Source organism: Urocampus carinirostris, chromosome 16 (assembly GCF_059441175.1).
Source record: "Urocampus carinirostris isolate Australia breed hairy pipefish chromosome 16, RoL_Ucar_1.0, whole genome shotgun sequence".
In the NCBI taxonomy this organism is placed as follows: domain Eukaryota; kingdom Metazoa; phylum Chordata; class Actinopteri; order Syngnathiformes; family Syngnathidae; genus Urocampus; species Urocampus carinirostris.
This window is the reverse complement of record NC_142364.1, coordinates 1888778-1909310: the sequence shown is the minus strand read 5'-3', so window position 1 is coordinate 1909310 and position 20533 is coordinate 1888778. Positions and strand designations below refer to the sequence as shown.

Here is a 20533-nt window from a genome sequence, read left to right as displayed (position 1 = left end):
GAGGGACGGTTGAGACAGTTGTTGGGATCCTTTACCACAAAGGATATTCAATATAGGACAATAAGAAATATTTGTTTTCTGCCTTCAAAATGATACTAGTATCGATACTTGACTCGGTGAGGCTTGTGTTTGGGGGAGATTGAGATCGTTGGAATCTTTGCAGTCAAGGGATTTTCCATAAGAGCATTTTGAAAACTCTGTACTTATCACCTGTCTATTTGAATATATTGATTGACCCGGATTGATACCAATATCGATACTTGACTCAAAGAGCTGTTTTGATGATTTTCGCTGCTATATATTTGGAAGTACACTCGCGGTCGACTTTTGGCCACCTGGGGACGACCGCTTTACAGCCCTAAGATGTTTGCAACTCTCTGTTTGACTTTGGCCAATTTTTAGACATCGTAAAAGAGTTGTGAACGGATGACTTCTCTTTCCAGGATTGTGCACACTTGCGGGTCATCACAGCGCATAAAAATGCATAGCTGTCAAGCTGTATGTTTTTGCCGTACAAAGTATGTTTATGATGCATTTGAAGAAGTGTACGACGTACAAGAAAATTTGTACGGAAAAAGGCAATTTTGTCAATGACGGGTTCCATCCGGTATACACCGACGATCACAAATCAATTAAGACAAACGAGTACGCCGCTATCTCGGTATGTTTTTTTTTTGGTTGCAAACGAAGCCAGCGGTTTGATGCTACTGTGCGCATGCGCCTGCTGCCTGGGGATTTCCCATCATGCATCATTCTGAAAAAAAAAATGGTGTAAGATTATTTTGTATTTTGTAAGGGAAAATACGACAGTTTGTAAGAGCGTGGAGCCCTGGAGCGCGACGGGTATGGAAATGACAGATGAACGGGATGGCCTCAGGGTGCTGTGTTGTCGTTTAGCCACAGCGGAGAGGATGACGTCGCACGCTAGGCCAAAAGTTGGACGCCCCTGCGGCAGATGGAAATCTTTGTGCCCAGGGTTACACCGCCTCATGTCGACGTAGATAGCGAGTCCGCCTCCTCTCCGCTTCCATACGGCCCGTAAAATGGCGTATATTTACATTGGGAATTGAATTGGCCTACCAATGTGTCAATCATATTTCAAATCAGTGACTATACTGGACTGTCTCAGAAAATTAGAATATTGTGATAAAGTTCTTTATTTTCTGTAATGCAATTAAAAAAACAAAAATGTCATACATTCTGGATTCATTACACATCAACTGAACTATTTTAAGCCTTTTATTATTTGAATATTGCTGATTTTGGCTTACAGCTGAAAAAAACTCAAAAATCCTATCTCAAAATATTAGAATACTTCCTCAGACCAAGTAAAAAAAAAAATTTATAACAGCAAAACTAAATCAAACATTTGAAAATGTCCATTGATGCACTCAGTACTTGGTTGGGAATCCTTTTGCACGGATTACTGCATCAATCCGGCGTGGCATGGAGGCAATCAGCCTGTGGCATTGCTGAGGTGTTATTGATGCCCAGGATGCTTCGATAGCGGCCTTCAGCTCATTTGCATTTGTAGATCTGGTGTCTTTCATCTTCTTCTTAACTATACCCCACAAATTCTCGATGGGGTTCAGGTCAGGGGAATTAGCAGGCCAATCAAGGACAGTGATGCCATGGTCAGTGCACCAGTTACTGGTGGTTTTGGCACTGTGGGCAGGTGCCAGATCATGCTGGAAAATGAAATCCTCATCTCCATAGAGCTTTTCAGCAGATGGAAGCATGTAGTGCTCTAAAATCTCTTGGTACACAGTTGCATTTACTCTGGACTTGATGAAACACAGTGGACCAACACCAGCAGCTGACATGGCTCCCCAAACCATTGCTGACTGTGGGAACTTCACACTGGATTTCAAGCAACTTGGATTTTGCTCCTCTCCAGCCTTTCTCCAGACTCTGGCGCCTTGACTTCCAAATGAAATGCAAAACTTGCTTTCGTCTGAAAAGAGGACTTTGGACCACTCTGCAACTGTCCAGTGCTTCTTCTCCATAGCCCAAGTCAGACGCTTCTTCCATTGTCTTGAGTTCAGAAGTGGCTCGACCATGGGAATACGGCTATTGTAGCCCATTTCCCGGACACGTCTGTGAACTGTGGCTTTTGATACCTGGACTCCAGCTTCAGCCCACTGTCTTTGAAGCTCCCCCAAATTCTGGAAGCGGCTCTTCGTCACAATTTTGTTAAGGCTGCGGTCATCTCTCTTGGTTGTGCAGCGTTTCCGGCCACATTCTTCCCTTCCAACAGACTTTTTGTGGATATGCTTTGAAACTGCACTCTGTCAACAGCCTGCTCTTTGAGAAATTTCTTTTTGTGTCTTACCCTCCTGATGGAGGGTATCAATGATGGTCCTCTGGACAGCAGTCAGATCAGCAGTGATTTAGTTTACTGAACCAAGCTGAGTGTTTTTAAGGCTCAGGAAACCCTCGCAAGGTGTTTCGACTTAATTAGATGATTCAGGTGATTAGTTGAATAGCCTACTTGTATACTTTTTCATGATATTCTAATATTTTGAGATAGGATTTTTGAGTTTTCTTAAGCTGTAAGCCAAATTCAGCAATATTAAAATAATAAAAGGCTTGAAATAGTTCAGTCTATGTGTAATGAATCCAGAATGTATGACATTTTTGTTTTTTTAATTGCATTACAGAAAATAAAGAACTTTATCACAATATTCTAATTTTCTGAGACAGTCCAGTAGGTTGAAGGTTTTTGGTGCTACTGTAGGCAATTTATGAAGCGGTGGACTGTGGAAAAAAAGCTTGCTCTGGACTGAAAGTGGCGTCCATCAAAAGGGGAGAGGTTAACTCCCGTATGTCTTTCTTTTTAAAGGGGTGCAAAACGAACCGATTACAAAAAGGAAGGTCTACTGAAGCAGACATGCTTTTAGGTGGATTTTTTTTCCGAAGTCAATATTTGACACAGTTGGATTCTGTGGATTGTCTTCTATGAGACGAGGCGGCTTTATAGTTTTCAGGTATATTGTTTTAGATTGATGGGGACGATTCTTTGATGAGTCCATTTTGAAATGAGATCTGAACTAGAAGAGTTTGCACGTTCCAATGATAGGTGGCATGAGCCATTTCACTGACTGCTGATTGGTTGTTGTATTGGTTTATCAAAAATCCGGTGGTCCGCCCTTAAGGGGTTAAACATGCTCATTTTGATAGTAGATACACAAAGCACTTGTTGCATTCATCATAAAGATCCAGACTATTTATTTATTTATTTATTTATTTATTTATTTGTTCGTTTGATATGGTTCCTCTCACATTTTGGATTTGCCTTCCCCCTGCACTCGGCCCAAATTGCATAATAAGTTCCATCCGTCCATTATCTGCACCGCTTATCTTCAGTAGGGTCGCGGGGGTGCTGGAGCCCATCCCAGCTATCTCCAGGCAGTGGGCAGGGGACACCTTGAACTGGTTGCCAGCCAGTCGCAAGGCACACAGGGGACAGAAACCGGAGCGCCTGGAGAAAACCCATGCATGCACAGGGAGAACATGCAAACTCCCCACAGGAGGTTCGATCTCATGACCTCAGAATTGTGCCGCACATGCGCTAACCACTGCGCCCCTGTGCTGCCCAGCATCATAAGTTTTTTGTAAAAAAAAAAAAAAACACATTTCCTGTTTTCATCTCAAGACGAGCAAAACGAGACAAAAGCCATGTTTTCGAGTATCGAGGCGAAACCCGACTCGCCTTTTGGCGGCGCGCTAACCGTTGAGGTGGGATGACTCCTTTCTCCAATTAAAAGACTTTAACGAGCTCCGACGAACACGTTTCCAAAGAGCCCCGATCGCTTCGGCGTAATGGGGCCCGTCGCCCTTTTTATTACTGCGCGCACGCTAAGCGATTTTTCTGTCCCTTCAGCTTTCTTTCTCTTCCGCTCGAAATCGCACTTAACCGTTCGAGATCTTTAAATCCATACTGAAGATGTCGAGACTCAGGGGGGATTTTACGTATCGCGCCAATTCCCGAACCGCTTCGCACAGGGCGGCGGTGTGGCTGACCATAGCCGCAGATTGAAATCACGCTAACCATTCCAGATCTTTTAATCCATACTGAATCCTATTCTTTTTAACTGAAGATGTCGAGACTCTGAGCAGATTTTGCGTATCACGCCTATTCCCGAACCGCTTCGCACGGGGCGGCGGTGGGGCTGACCAAAGCCGCGGATTGAAATCACGCTAAACGTTCCAGATCTTTTAATTCATACTGAAACCTATCCTTTTTTTAACTGAAGTTGTCAAGACTCTGAGCAGATTTTTCGTATCGCGCCTATTCCTGAACCGCTTCACACAGGGCAGTGGGGGTGGATAGCCAAAGATGGAGATTATAATCACGCTAACCGTTCCAGATCTTTTAATTCATACTGAATCCTTTTTTCTTGACTGAAGATATAGAGACTTATCAAGCGTATTCCCGATTCACTTCGCACGGGGTGGCGGTGGGGCTGACCAAAGCTGCAGATTGAAACACGACAACCATTCCAGATCTTTTAATTCATACTGAATTCTATTTTTTTTAAATGAAGATGTCGAGACTCTGAGTGGATTTGGCATATCACGCCTATTCCCGAACTGCTTCGCAGGGGCGGCGATGGGGCTGACCAAAGCCGCGGATTGAAATCGCACTAACCGTTACCTATCTTTTAATTCATACTGAATCCTATTCTTTTTAAGTGAGGATGTCGAGACTCGGAGCGGATTTTGCGTATCGCGGCTATTCCCGAACCGCTTCACACGGGGCATTGGGGGGGGGGACCAAAGCCGCAGATTTAAAACACATCGTCTTCTGAAGACGCAGCGAAACGCGGAACTCTAGGGGTCGCGGTCTTGAGGGATATCATTTGAACCACTTCCAAGTCGAAACTTGAAATAGAAGCTCTGAAGAATCTTGCACGGGGCGGCAAAAAAAATCGCAAGAAAAAAAAATAAGGCGAGCGATATTCACTTGAAGCCCCGTATCACAAAATCCCAGCTTGTCGTCTTCCAGTTCCAGACCGGAGAGCCCCGGCCGTCACTAAATCAACCCCGGCGCTAAAAATGCTAACTAGCATTAGCGTTGTGAACTAGTTCATTCATTATCTGCACGTTTGGCAGCCTAGCTAAAATGAATGTTAAATGTCTAAATGAATCTATAGCTGCGTAGCTAAAATGGATCTTTAAGACAGACTGCAACAGGTAGCTGTATATCTGTAATACATCTAAAGATTTCTATGGCAGCCTAGCTAAAAGGATCTTTGATGTCGAAAACCATCTGAGGTATACAGCCATCTATTGCAGCCTATCCAAAATACATCTTTGATATTGATAGCTGTCTACAGCAGACAAGCTAAAAAGGATCTTGGACGTCTACATTTGTACGTGGCAGCCTAGCTAAAATGAACTTGCGACCTCGAGATCTGCCCACGGCAGCTTATTTACAATGGTTTATTGCAGCCTAGCTTGAATATATGTTTGACTCCTGTAGCTGTCAATGGCAGCTTTGCCCCAAAGTGTCTTTGACATCCATCGCCGTGCATAGAAGCCAACGCATAAAGAAAAAAAACGGTGTTGTTTTTCCCAAATAGAGCCAACGGCATACCGGTTTGATGTCTTATTTTGTCAGGAATTCATTCGTCACGGTCCCTGTTAGCGCCGAGAGGCGACAGAGATTAGTTTTTTTTCCCGAACTGGAGCGAGCCGTGATGGATGAAGGCTAGCCGGGCGTATTGTTGCCGCGTAGCGTACGGCAAAGCCCGAGGGAACCGCGGCGGCGTTAGCTGCCGTACCTCATACTCATCGAACCGGAACTAGACGACCGAGAGACGGATTTCTCCGATTTTGGCTGCTTGTCGGAACCCCCTAAAAAAGTACGACTGCATTTCTTGTTTTATACTTAAAGTCGCCTTGAAGTATAAGTCGCACTCCCCCAAAATGTCATCATTAGAAAATAAAACACATGGTTCCCTCTGGAGTATAAGTCGCGCTAGGCTTCACCAATATTTTCTGTCACGTCCCCCCTTGGAAGAAGAAATCCTCTCATATATTGCTCTTTAGTCATCGTTGCATCATTATTTAGAAAACAAATATCGGAATAGGACCTAAATTGCTCTGGAGCAGGGGTCTTCCACCTTTTTCGAGCATCGCAACTTAGCTAGATGGCTTGGTGAATCGCTCAAAAGGTAATTTGATTGTTAGCTAGACAGCTTAACAGTTAAAAAATAAAAGGGAGTGAGATAGCTCGCTAGAAGAGTAAAAAGCCTTCTAAATAGCCCGATAGAAAGCTAAAAACAAAGCTATGTAGCTCGCTAGAAAGCAGGCCAAAATTTAGCTTGACAACTACCCCAAAAGATTTAAAATTTTAGCTCGATAGCATGCAAAATAACGTAAAAAGCTAGCTAGATAGTTTACTCAATAGCTAAAAAGCTAGCCACATAGCTAGCTTCAAAGCTAAATGTAAAAATTTTAGCTAGATAGCATGCATAAAAACGTAAAAAGCTAGCTAGTTTGCTCAATAGCTAAAAAGATAGCCAGATAGCTAATGTCAAAGCTAAAATTAAAAAGTTGAGCTAGATGCAAATAATGTAAAAAGCACGCTAGATAACTTGCTCGATAGCTCAAAAGATAGCCAGATAGTTAGCTTCAAGGCTAAAATGTTAGCCAGATAGCTCGCGAAGGAAAACCCCACATTTTCTTTAAAAACAACCATAACTTGAGTTTGTTGTATTTCTTGTAAAAAAAATCAAACGATAAGTAAATACATTTGTTTGATACACAAAGAGATTCTCATTCTACTCTCTTTATTTATTATATATTTATAAACAAGTTATCATGTTATTATTGTGGTATACTCGGGTATATTTTTTTCCTAGATAATCACAATGACCCAGCACTTGTGAGCTACAGGTCACCTCAACTGTCCTTAGGGGGCAGCACGTTGGAGACCCCTCCCCATGCTCTGGAGTATTGGTCGCGCTCGGCCAAAATCGCATCATTAGTTCGAAAATGAACATAAAACCAGGATATAAATTGCTCTCGTGTATAAGTCGCTCTTGTCACGGTTGCCGTGGCGCCCAATTGGCCGCGGCTGTGTGTCACGGTTGCCGTGGTGGCCAATTGACCCCGCCCATGTGGCGCCAGCTGCGGCTCATTGACCGATTGGCTTTTCGTCTGTTTAAGCTCAGTGCTCTCATATTTCCTTTGTCAGTCCATCAACGAACCTCCGCCCCGCAAGACGTGGATTTGGACTCGGTCCTGTTTTCTTGTTGGTGTTCCCTGTCCAGTATTTTTCCCGTTCATTTTTTGTCCTTTTTGTCCAGTTTTGTTTCCGTCTGTTTTTTTCTTCCTGTTAGTATTTTCTCCAGTTTTTTTTCCCGTCTAGTTTCTCCTGTTTATTTTCAATACCCTGATTCTTTTTTTTTTATCCTGTCGGTCGTATCCTGTCCATTATCGATCCCATCTGTCCGATATCAACTCAGGCAATTGGTATCGATCTCGTCAGCCTCTGGCTTCCTGTCTTTCCACGCCCGACCGGCTTCTTAACGTGCACGACTCCCCATTTCCCGTAAAATAAAAGGCTTGTGTGAGAACGTCACGCGTTTGGGTCCTGATCCTGTTCTGGTTTTTGACGGCACTATGCCAAAATTGCAGAAATAGAAAATCAAACTTCACTACGGTATAGAATTCCTTCTGCAGTTTCACTAAGCCAACATTATGGAATTGGTGAGTAACTGTGGTACACGAAGGGCTCTTGAGTATAAGTCGCCCTGGGCCAAAATGGCCGATTTCGTGAGTAAAGCAATACAAGTCGTTCTGGAGTCAAATTCCTTTTTTTGCGTTCAACTCCTTGAAAAAAATAAAGACAGCCATTCCAATTCCTGGATGGTAACTCAACTGCTGAAGCGGGTAATATCATAATACCCTGTTTTTGTGAGCACACGGTAACAATTTGTTGTTTGCAACATTGATGATAGAAATATTGATTCGGGACCAGGCAAACATGGAAGTCCACTTTGGACGGACACGGCCGCATTAATTGAAGGACACCTTGGGGATTTGCCGATACGCGTTTTTTTTTCTCCTGGAAAAATCATTCGACGCCACGTTTATGTTCCATTAACCCCGATTCATTTTTATACATATTAATAACTATATTTATCTCCATATCATTAGTGCAGTTTATTTTAGGTGTAAAAACAAGTAAAAAAATGGCCCCACAGATGACACAAATCTGCTTTCACATCGTTGACCGGGGATAATGGATCCCAACCAATATAGTGTCGTTCATTTCAGAATGAAAAAATGGGGGGTAAAAAAGAGCCAACACAGAGGACGCAAATTTTCTCACAACCCCGGTCCAAGTAATAGTCCACCGGGGATAATGGATCGCGGCCTAAACAGTGCAGTTCTTTTTAGGCAGAAAGAAAGAAACGAAAGTCTCGACGCACGACAACATTTTGCTCTCTTGGCCCTCGTTCTCCGTGTTAAATGACCAGAGATAATGTATCCCTTTCGCGACTGGCACTTCATTTTAGGTAGGCTAGAACGGCACCCCTCCTGACAAACAGTGCCTCCGTCCAGTCCCTACTCACAGCAAATGGGATTGGAGATAATGGATTGCGGCATGTAATGTATCCCTTTCGCAACTGGCACTTCATTTTAGGTAGGCTAGAACAGCTCGCCTCCTGACAAACAGTGCCTCCGTCCGGTCCCTGCCTGCAGCAAACGGGATCGGAGATAATGGATTGCGGCATGAAATCTATCCCTTTCGCAACTGGCATTTCATTTTAGGTAGGCTAGAACAGCACGCCTCCTGACAAACAGTGCCTCCGGCCAGTCCCTGCCTGCAGCAAACGGGATTGGGGATAATGGATTGCGCCTGCACACGTGCGGTTTATTTTAGGCGGAGATAATAACGTCAAAAAAAGCACATCCAGGCCTGACAAAAGTGCCTTCTGCTGATCTTCGCACACAACAATAAGTGACTGGGGATACTGGATTTTGGCCAAAACAGTGCAGTTCATTTAAAATGAGCCACAATGGCAGACTTCAGCACCCCCAAGTGGAAAAAAAAGAATCAAATCTATCATTATTGGGCTCCGTGTGATAAAGACCTCAGATAAGGGACTCTAGCGAAGTGACGCCGAAGCTTATTCTGAAAAGCTACGTTAGCGGCTATGCTAGTGCTAAGTTACGATGGGAAGTTATTCATAAAGACTGGGTGCTAATTGTTCAAACTTTGGTGATTCTTGATCACTCTGCTGTGATTGGACAATTTGGTTTCTGTTTAAATCGCCACTAAATTTTTCATTTTTCTTCATTTGAAGGATCGGGACCCGTTTTGAGGATTATTTGATCTCTGAATGGAAGTGGATTTTTTTGTTGACATTATTGGAAATGCTTTCCTTGACTTGCAGTTTCGGCATCTGGTATGGCTAACTGTGAGTATCTGCTTCGGTCTGTAAAAATACTCGATGCAACTATGAGGCTCTTGAACTCCACCCGGGGGAGTAAAAGCCCACATGAAACCCCACCCCCACATTTGCATATTACCCTATTCTTATGACAGTGTGTATTTTGCATAGCACCATTGAAATACTCTATATCAAGACGTTATATTAGGTATTTATGTATTATATTCCTTTTATTTGATTATTTTATTTTTCAACACGAGTATACTGCTGGAAGTGGGAATTTCCCAAAGGGGGTGAAGAAAGTATCTATCTATCTATCTAGACATCTATTTATCTGGACATCTTTCTAGACATTTATCTATCTAGACATCTTTCTATCTATCTAGACATCTATTTATCTGGACATCTTTCTAGACATTTATCTATCTAGACATCTATCTAGACATTTATCTATCTAGACATCTTTCTATCTATCTAGACATCTATTTATCTGGACATCTTTCTAGACATTTATCTATCTAGACATCCATCTAGACACCTATCTATCTAGACATCCATCTTTCTATCTATCTAGACATCTATTTATCTGGACATCTTTCTAGACATTTATCTATCTAGACATCCATCTAGACACCTATCTATCTAGACATCCATCTTTCCATCTATCTAGACATCTATTTATCTGGACATCTTTCTAGACATTTATCTATCTAGACATATTTCTATCTATCTAGACATCTATTTATCTGGACATCTTTCTAGACATTTATCTATCTTGACATCTATCTAGACACCTATCTATCTAGACATCCATCTAGACACCTATCTATCTAGACATCCATCTATCTATCTAGACATATATCTATCTAGACATTTTTCTATCTAGACACTTGTCTAGACATCTATCTATCTAGACATCCATCTATATATCTAGACATCCATCTATCTATCTAGACATCTATCTAGACCTCTAGACACCTATCTATCGATACATCTAGACATCTATCAATCTAAAAATTGCCGTATGTGTGTCGCCACGTATGAAAAGGCAAAACCTCAAGGACTGGTTTTAAGATTCTGCAAAAAGATCATTTGAGACCAATTCAGACCTGAAAACCGTCGCCAGCTGGCTATTAAGGCCCCGGAGTCAAGTTGACGGAGCTGAGAGAACAGGGGGCCAATAGTTTTGCAACACATGGTTTTCGACCTAACTTCTTCTTCCTTGCGATTGTCTCGCATGATTTTTATAAAATCTGTCCAGTTTGAAGCCTGAAATATGTGCATCGGTAAGGCTCTGTACCTGCTCAAGTGTCGATGATTGTAATTCTTTGCTCTCTGGTTTCTCCCTACAGAATAGGGAAAGTCTGCAACTGTTTTTATTGTACCGTTTATTGTACCTAGAACGTTTTTATACCAGCTCAGTAGCCTAGATGGTAAGGCGCCCGCTTTGAGACTGGGAGGTCGGTGGTTCGCGCCCCGGCCGAGTCATACCTAAGACTTGTAACATTGGTAAAATGGCGGCGCCCTCTGTTGGCTGCGGCTGCATCGGCTAGCTACAACGGGTCAGGTGCAATCGACATTTCGTTCTGTGTACATTGTTACACAGAATGACAATACAAGGAAATTATTATTATTATTATTATTTATACGTGTCTGACATGGGCTAAAACACCTGGACTACGCTAGCATAAACCCTTGCTAGCATAAACAGAGTTTTCCTGAGCTAATCGTGCAAAAAAATCAGTCCCTGCGGGCCGGGGGTCCGCCGCCGCCGAGCATCAGGGACGTTATCGGGGACGTTCTGCAAATCAAAGAGAAACGATAAGGGGAACGCGCAATCAGGAGACAGAAAATCAAGACGACGCTTTCTTTCTTCCTCTTGAAGAATGACGTGGTGTATCCCGATTCCCCTTTTATTTCCCAACTGCGGTGCTTTGACGCCACGTCGCCACCTTTTCCTTTCCTTGTCTGAGGAATCCTTGAGCCTCACCGAGAAAAAACAGGGAGAGAGCGGGGAGAAGAGAGAGGGAGGCAAAATAAAAGATAAGAGAAAGGCAGAAAGAGAGAAGGAGAAAGAAGAGAGACGGAGACAGAGACAAAGAGAGACAGAGAGACAAAAGAGTGTGTGTGTGAGAGAGAGAGACAAAGAGTGTGAGGGTGAGAGAGAAAGAGAGAGCCAATGAGTGTGTGTGAGAGAAATAGAGAGAGAGAGAGAGAGAGAAAGAGAGAGACAAAGAGTGTGTGAGAGAGAGAAAGAGAGAGAGCCAAAGGGTGTGTGTGTGTGTGAGAGAGGAAGGAAGAGAGAGAGAGTGAGACAGAGAAAAAGAAAAAGACAGATAGAGAGGGTGAGAGTGAGAGAGACAAAGAGAAAGAGATAAAAAAGAGCCAGAGATGGAGAAACAGAGACAGAGAGAAATGAAGAGAGAGAGAGAGAGAAAAGGAGAAAGACAGATAGAAAGGGAGCGAGACAGAGAGGGAGAGCCAAAGAATGTGTGTGAGAGAGAAAGAGCGAGCCAAAGAGTGTGTGAGAAAGAGAGAGAGAGACAAAGAGTGTGTGAGAGAGAGAGAGAATAGGAAAGAGAGCAAGAGAGAGAAAGTAGGAGAGGCAAAAGAAGAGTTGGTGAAAGAGAGAGATAAGAGAACAAAGAGAGAGAGACTGAGAGAAAAGAAGAAAGGAAAAAAGAGAGATACGAGGAGAGAGAGGGGAAAAAGAGAAAGACATTCAACACCTATTTCCCTTGATAGGCAAATGCTGCTATCAGTGTGTTAGTGTGTGTGTGTGTGAATGGGTAAGTGTCAAGCACTTTAGGAGGTCTTCACTGACTCAAAAAGCGCTATACAAATGCAGATCGTTTACCATAGTGACAGAAAGAAGGGATAAGCTAACAAAGAGAGAGATGAGAGAGAAAGACAGAAATAGAGGAAAAAAATAGACAAAACGTAAGCAAGAGAGAAAGACTGAAAGAAAGTGAGAGAAAAAGACACAAAAAGAAAGCAAAAGAGAAAGAAAAACTGAAGAGAGACAAGAAGAAAGAAAGAGAAAGTGTTTTAGACACCCCTGATCTAAAGTACCCGACTGGACTGCCTGCGAAAATGGTGTTGGATAGTCGATTTCTTTCTTGACCTGGAGAGTGGAATGTCTTTATTTTCCCGGAGAGTAAAATGTCTTTCTTGTCCCGGAGAGTGGAATGTCTTTTTTGTTCTTGAGAGTGGAATGTCTTTCTGGGAAAAACTGCCCAAAAATCAAAGTGCTTGTCAATCACAAGAAAGGAAAAAAACGGGAACGCTGTTTTCTTTCTTCTCGAGAAGCGACACATCTTGTCCCTCATCGCTCGCCTTTTCATTTCACTGGGCGACATTTTTGTTTCCTCGTCGGAGTCGTCCCACCTCGAGTAAAGCCGGATGGAGTCGATAGGCGACCCTTGTCATTTTTATGAGCTAGGAGTTATTGCTCGTCGCTCTGTTGACTCCGTCGGGACCCGCTTGATGGACGTCCGGGTTCTGTTCTTTTAGAATCTCTGCAGCTCAACTTTGAAGATCCTCTTTTTTTGGTACCTTAATCCAACCCTTGTCACGATTGCTGATCCGGAGCACCTACAACTGCCCTGGTCGCTGATTGGCTCCCTATCTTTTTTTAAACACCCGAGAGGAAGCTGTCAGACCGTCTGCAAACCTATGCTCTCAGCTAGGCAAGTTTTGTACTATCTGACGTTATCCTGCCTTGTTTTCTCCTGCCTGATACCTGTTGCCGACCTCTTTTCTGGACTCGATTACCGCTCTTGCTGCCCTGTCCCGGCTATCGACCCGTTTTCCCGCTGGCTACGACGACCCTCGCTCTTCCACCCGTGACCGACGATCATCGGATGGTGGAAGCGAGCGCTGCTCTCTTCCTCAATAAAACTGAGTAAAAATGAACGCTATTGGGTCCTGTCTTCGTTTCTGGCTGGTGACAACCCGAGGAAATTCCTTCTTCTCATTGGGATTGCTTTGTTGAGAAGTACGAGAACAAATGATTCAAATTTTAAGACATGGTTTACATGATGTTGGGATTTAAACTATCAAAATGTTGCGTTGACCAAATTGTTGGAATAAGTTATCTGACTCCATTAACCAAACACAACCTACATTCCTCCAACAATTTATGCGCACTCGTTTCTTGAGGTAAAAGATACACAGGAAAGCCGACATTTTCACACAGGGGGGCAGATTTAATTTCATTAACAAAAGAACTAAGTGGACTCCATCGAAGAAGCGACGTTGGCGTCTGTGGCAAGCCTTCTTCTGAAGTCCTTCAGCTTTTTCTTATTGGCCATCTTCTCCCCGCATCATGGTGTGCCGGCCCCTCCCACGGGCGTGCCAAGGAAGCCCCCCGGGCTTCACCATCTCATAGACGAGCGTCCCGATGTCTGGGGTCCTCAAAACAACACCGAGCCTTTCTGCGTCAACAGCGTCTAGGTGTGCTGATTATCTTATCAGCATGACGTCCCGTTCCTGTAAACAACATCTTCCACCAGCCTGCCCTGACCTTGTACTACAGCCCAGTCAGTGAATATTTTTTGCATTAAATGTCATTTGTATTCTATCGTGTAAAATCCTTTATAGTCAAATGTATAAAATCCTTCAATGACAAACCAGCTCAACGAAAGCCTTGTCATACAGACTCAGTGGTCAGAACGCAAACTATAAAGCTGAAAGATAAATGTTTCTTGGATTCAAATACAAATTCTTGTTTTCAGTGTTTTTTTTAGCCCCGCCCCTAAAAGTTAGACATTCAAAACATGACTGTGCATAGGAATACATAAAATTAGAACTATAATTATGAACCTATTCTGACATAACTTGAGGCGGTACAGTGGAGTTAGCAGGTGGATGCAGAGAGGGCGAAGCCACAGTGTATTTAAAGTTAAACTGGATTTTGAAACTTGTGAGTATTCTAATTGCTTTCCTTAGATTTCTTTGCTTTAATGACCTCCTTATTTTGAATATTCGTCCTGATAGTCGATTAGTTACAGCCATGTAGCAACTCGTGTGCTTTCTTTGTATTTCTGGCCAATGGCAAGCTTCTTTTCCATTGTTATTATGTTTATTCTTCCCCCTTTAGTATCATTGCAAGCATTGCCACCCATACCGTATAAATACAAACTAACAGGGCGGCATTAGCTCAGGCGGTAGAGCGCTCATCTTGGGATCAAGAGGTCGTAGGTTCGATTCCCGGCTCTTATGTGTTATATGTCGACTAATGCCCCCAATAAGCAGTGTGTGAGTATGTGTGTGTGTGAACGGGTAAGCGATTTGGGAGGTCTTCATTGACTTGAAATGCTCTATAGGAATGCAGAACATTTACCATTTAAGTAACGGCTTCAATGTAGCCTAATGTAACGGAATAAGAGTACACCTTCTTCCTCACAAATCTACTCAAGAAAGTAGAAAGTAGAGTAATTTCAAGGTAGAGCGCTCGTCTTGGGATTAAGAGGTCGCAGGTTAGATTCCTTGCTCTTCCGTGTTATATGTGGAAGTGTCCTTGGGCAAGACACTGAATCCCTAATGCAAGTAGACGCTTTGCATGGCTGACTCACCGTTTATTGGTGTGTGAGTGTGTGTGTGTGTGTGTGTGAATGGGTAAGTGTGAAGCACATTGTAAAGGTCTTCATTGACTTGAAATGTGCTATAGAAATGCAGACCATTTCCCATTTAGCATCTTAATTATCCTCAAAACGTTTGGAGGCTGACTCCCTATTGGTGTGCGTGTGAATGGGTAAGTGTGAAGCACATTGTAAAGCACTTTGGGAGGTCTTCATTGACTTGAAAAGCGCTATAGAAATGCAGACCATTTAGCATCTTGATTATCCTCAAAAGGTTTGGAGGCTGACTCCCTATTGGTGTGTGAGTGTGTGAGTGTGAATGGGTAAGTGTGAAGCACATTGTAAAGCGCTATAGAAATGCAGACCATTTACCATTTCCATACTATACTATACTATATATTCATGTAAGGCTTTTTAGTGAGTAAACATGAGTTTGCATGTATCCCAGAATGTCTTGGGGCATATGAAGTATCTTAGATGAGGGAAATTGAGTCATGAAAACGGGTTCCGTTTTAGTACATAATAGAAGGAACGAAATGCAAAAATCGAGCGAATACCACAACTTGCCTGGAGTGTGACACGTCGAGGAATAAATAATTCAGGGTTTAAAGACCGAACTTGGAAAACGCTGCCCCGGGTGAGGTGGAGTCGGGACAAGAACCGCAGATGATTGGATTCTTAGAACAATCCGAATACTTCGGTGATCAGAACCTAAACCGGACATCTAAAAGATTAAAACGATAAATACCGCCTCCTATTTTGAGTGTTTTTTCAGCAGCCCCAAAAAGTGATCAATTCAAAACTTTATTTATACTCTATATTCACGCGAGGCTTTTTAGCAAGTCAGCAGGAGTTCACATGTATCAGTCCCACAATGCTTTGGGGCATCAAACGTATCCTAGATAAGGGAAACTGCGTACACAAGAAAATGGGTGACTTGTGTTATGTCCTAGTACATTATCAAATGTATTTACTGCAAAAAAAGAAAAGAGCGAATACCGGACCCCAAAATGTGTTGTCGAACTTACCCCCAGTGTATCAAAGTAAAAGAATAAATTCTTCAGGGGTTAAAAACTGAACCTGAAAATTGGTGCCCTGGTTGGGTAGGAGACAGGATAGATAGTTTATTGATCCCCGTAGGGAAATTCACACTTCCAGCAGTATCCTTTTCTTGTTTATTAACAGGATGGCCTCGGGGTGCTGTGTTGTCGTTTAGCCACAGCGGAGTGGATGACGTCACACGCTAGGCCAAAAGTTCCACGTCCCTGCAGCAGATGAAAATCTTTGTGCCCAGGGTGACACCCCCTCCTGTTCACGTAGATAGCGAGTCTGCCTCCTCTCCGCTTCCCGCAGGCTAAAGTGTCTCTGTCTGCCCTGACAGCGCTGAAGCCGGGTAGCTCCACGTTAGCGTCCGGGATGCTAGATGTTTCCGTAAAACGCAGCAAAGTGCACTCCCTGTACACTTTGATGTTTTTCACCAGCACAGCCAGTTCCTCAGTCTTATTTGGTAGAGAGTTCACATTTCCCGTGTTCACGGACGGTACCAAAGGCTTATAACGCCGCTAGCCGCTTAGCTAGCTCGGGCTCTGCATCCACGATAGGGCCCCCTCATCACGCCGGCACGAGAATTCTTCAGGGCAAAGAGTCGATTCCTCGAATAAACGCATTTTTGTGCGTTAAAACCCATAACCAAAGGATAGAAAGTGTAGTTGTCAAACGGGACGAAAAACACAAAAGATAGAAGCAGACACTTAAAACAAGAAATCACAAAAACAGCGAAATAACACGGAGCTGCTGGAAAAACTATGAGTGTCTGTAGATAGGGACTACTTTTACAAGCAAGCACTAATAGGATTGGAAGTGGAATAATGGATTCCTGAAACAATCAGAATCCATCGTTTACGTGACACATGTCATGTGACATGATCTTAAGGAAATGAGTTTAATTTTTAATATTAAAATGTATCGTTTACCAAATTGTTCAAATGAGTTATCTGACTCCATTAACCAATCACAACCTTCATTCTCCTAATAATGCATGCTCATTTCTTTTTGGGAAAATATGGACAAGAGACTGGCATTTCCACACGGGGGCAGATTTAATTTCTTAAACAAATTAACTAAGTGAACTCCACCGAATTAGTGTCGCTCGAGTCTCCTTCGAGCCTCCTTTCTCGTTCTCTCTCGATCTTCTCTCGACCCGCGTCTCTCCGCCAGCTGGTGTGCCGGCTCCTCCCATGGGCGTGCCGGGAAAAATAAACCACGTGGCCCGACCATCTCAGAGAAGAGCGTCGCGATGTCTGTACTTGTGCGTCTGGCCTTCTCCGTCTGAGTCCTGCTATCAAAATTCCCCAGCCAAAACATCCCGCATTTGGAACGGCGTGACCTGAAGCTCACTCAGTGAAAATCTCCATTGCACTCGATAAATGTAACTTGTATTCAATCGTACAAAATCCCTCATCGTAAAATGTATCAAATCCTTCACCATCAAAGTACCTTGTTTGCTCTCGCTCCATTCCTGCGCCTCAACACAGGATGTGTTGTATGTGCCTACCCAAAAGCGTAAACTTACACTATATAAAAGTGGATACAACTGTTGCATCCACTATATATAAACTGCTGCATTTTCACCGTTAGGGGTAGTGGGTAGAAAATGAAATAGAAACGTCTAGAAGAAATCACTCGATACAAATGAGTTTGTCTTCGGGGCATCGAAGTACTCCAGAGAAGAAAAACTACAAATACACAAGGTCCAAAAAGTAAGTAGCGCTTGTTATGTTGTAGTAAATAACGGAACTCATTAAGCTTAAAAATCGAGGGAATACTGTACAGCCCAACGGCTTCAACTTTGAAATCGGTGCCCCGAGCGAAGGGGAGTCGCGTCGATGGCGATCGATACCAGAGTCATTAAGTTTTCATTCGCTGACCTTTTTTTTTTTTTTTTTTACTGTTGCCGCATTCCCTGATCAGCTCAAATTGTCCAAAAAATATATTGTTTAGCTTAAATACTGTCGTGATAACTGATGCGGAGCATCTGAGTCTGCTCCGTTGGCCGGCGCTAACATCCGCGGAGCCTGATTGGCTGTTGTACTCTTTTTAAACCCCCGTCTTCCTGTCAACATTCGTCAGATCGTCTGCGAACCTTAGCTACACGCTAGGCAAGCTTTTGTGACTCCCTGACTTTATCCTGCCCTGTTTTCCGTCTGATTCTCGACCACTTTTCTGGACCCGTTTACGTTTTTGCTCCTCCGTCACGGCCATCGACCTGTTTTTTCTCGCTCTCGACATTGCCTTCGTTCGACACGGAAGTGCCACTTCAGCGTTCTCAGCGATCTACTACCCGTGACTGACGATCACCGGATCGTGGGTGCAAGCCCTTTCCTCCGTCTAAACCACAGGTGTCAAACAGGCGGTCCGTGGCCCAGATCAGGCCCGCTAAGGGATTGAATGCGGCCCCCGAGACAACACTCAGAGAAGCGCAAAAGAAAAACAAGTTGCAGGTTGAAATATGTCAACTTGATGTTGCCAAAGCCAGGCGCCCAACAAAGACACTGTACTTGTATTTCTCTCTCTCTCTCTCTCTCTCTCTCTCTCTTTTCCACCCCTTTTTTCCCACTCTCTGTCTCTTTCACTCTCAGTGTCTCTCTTTTTCTCTTCCTTTGTTACTCTTTGTCTCTTTCATCTCTGTGTCTTTTTAACTTCTTTTGCTTTAATTTCCTTTTTTCCTTTTCTCTCTTTTCTCTTTCTCTCTTCCTACCCTTCGCTCTTTCTCTTGTCTTTTCTCTCCTCCTGTCTTTCTATTTCTCTTCAGATTTCTTTCTTCCTCTCCCTTTCTTTTCCCCCCTCTCTCACAACTTTTTATCTTTAGTTTCTCACGCTCTCACCCTCTCTCTTTCTTTTTTTGTCCTGCCCTCTCTCCTTTTCCCTCCCTCTTTCTTTATCTCTTTTTCTTTCTCTTTAATCTACTCGTCCGGCCCCTGACCGAATGTTCTATCGTGTGGCCCCTGACTTCAAATGGGTTTGACACCCCTGTTCTAAACGAACGCACTTGGGTCCCGTCTCCGTTCCTGGTCTGTGACGCAATACACTCTCATTGTAAGTGTTCAGGATATTCTATTGGTGTCCTGAGCATGTCGGGACACGGATCAACAATGATTTATTTTGACATTTTTTCTTCATACGATTTTATGAATGGATTTACTTCAGTCTGTTCAAGCACCGTATTTTCCGCACCATAAGGCGCACCGGGTTATAGGGCGCACCCCGAAAAAAGAATTTTAGGTCCTATTTTTGACATACATAAGACGCACCGGATTATAAGGCGCTACAATGGGAACGTGGACAAAACAGTCAGATAGTTCAGTCCAACTTACTATCCCCCCTGAACATTCCCAAAGCTTGCAAAGACGCCAATACGTGTCGAGAACACGTGCGGATGCGGTGTCCGTACCATGTCACTTAAATGCATCGTTCCATCATTCGGAAGGTTCAAGTCTTGGGATTCAAGAAATGCCAACCATTCCTTAGTTTCTATTTTCTTTTTCGCTCGCAACTTTACTGTATATATGACAATAAACACTTGGAATTGAGTTGAATTTAAAAATAGACACTCCATTCCATCCATTATCTGCACCGCTTATCACAGAAACATCGAGTTCAGTCTGAAACAAGATACAGGGACAATATAAAACCCGGAGTAGCTCACCAAAGTCGTTGTGTTCATAATAATGTGCAGCCAATGTCCTCTTATATCCGTGAGTTTAGTAAATCCAGGAGAATAAAATATTTACAAATACAGTATAGTAAAAAATGCTTTCTGTATGCCCTCAACCACGTGCTATACGCATTCCTCTTTTTCGGCCAATTGCAGGCTTTGTTTTGCCGCTTAAGCCTATGCCAGCCTGTAAATGATAAAAAGGATCCGCCCCCTTGACCTCCGAATAACTTTAGCCAATAGTGATCGATTCAACTGATGATTGACACATTGGTTAGCCAATAAAATAAATCCCAGCATACGCCGCGTACTACTTGGCGTTCGGGGGAAAATCGAGTCGGCAGCTGCAAGTTAGTTGGAAAACTTAATGTTGATCCATAAATAAGGCGCACTGTATGATAAGGCGCATGGTCAGCTTTTGAAAAACAATCAAGGCTTTTAGGTGCGCCTTATAGTGCAGAGTATACGGTAATCAAAAAAAACAACCCCAAAATGTATTCAGGAATGAAAACGCTCCTATCAAAGTGGTGCCCCGTGTGAGGTGGAGTGAAAATAATCAGCAATGCTTTCTTTTGAAAAGTCCATTTTCATATTTACCTTTCTTAAGTCCACTTTGAGCAATCAATTCCTATTTTTTGGATTGTCGCCTCATTTGAAAAAACCCCGTGGCCTCTTCAAATCGATGCCTTCAGCTAGACAATTATGACCAACCATTTATTTTGTTTTGAATCATTCTTTTCTGGAATGGTCACGATCCCCGGTTGCTTCGAAAGACTCAAAACAAATGCGCTGGATTTAGGTGTCAAACACACAAAGTGAGGGAGCGT

General features: G+C 43.2%; 1 protein-coding gene across 2 annotated transcripts in view; it reads left to right on the top strand.

Annotated features, from left to right (window-relative positions):
* The window catches only part of LOC148349960 (transmembrane protein 132C), a 173382-nt gene that overhangs the window by 8857 nt on the left and 143992 nt on the right, over positions 1-20533 (top strand). The window lies entirely within an intron of this gene.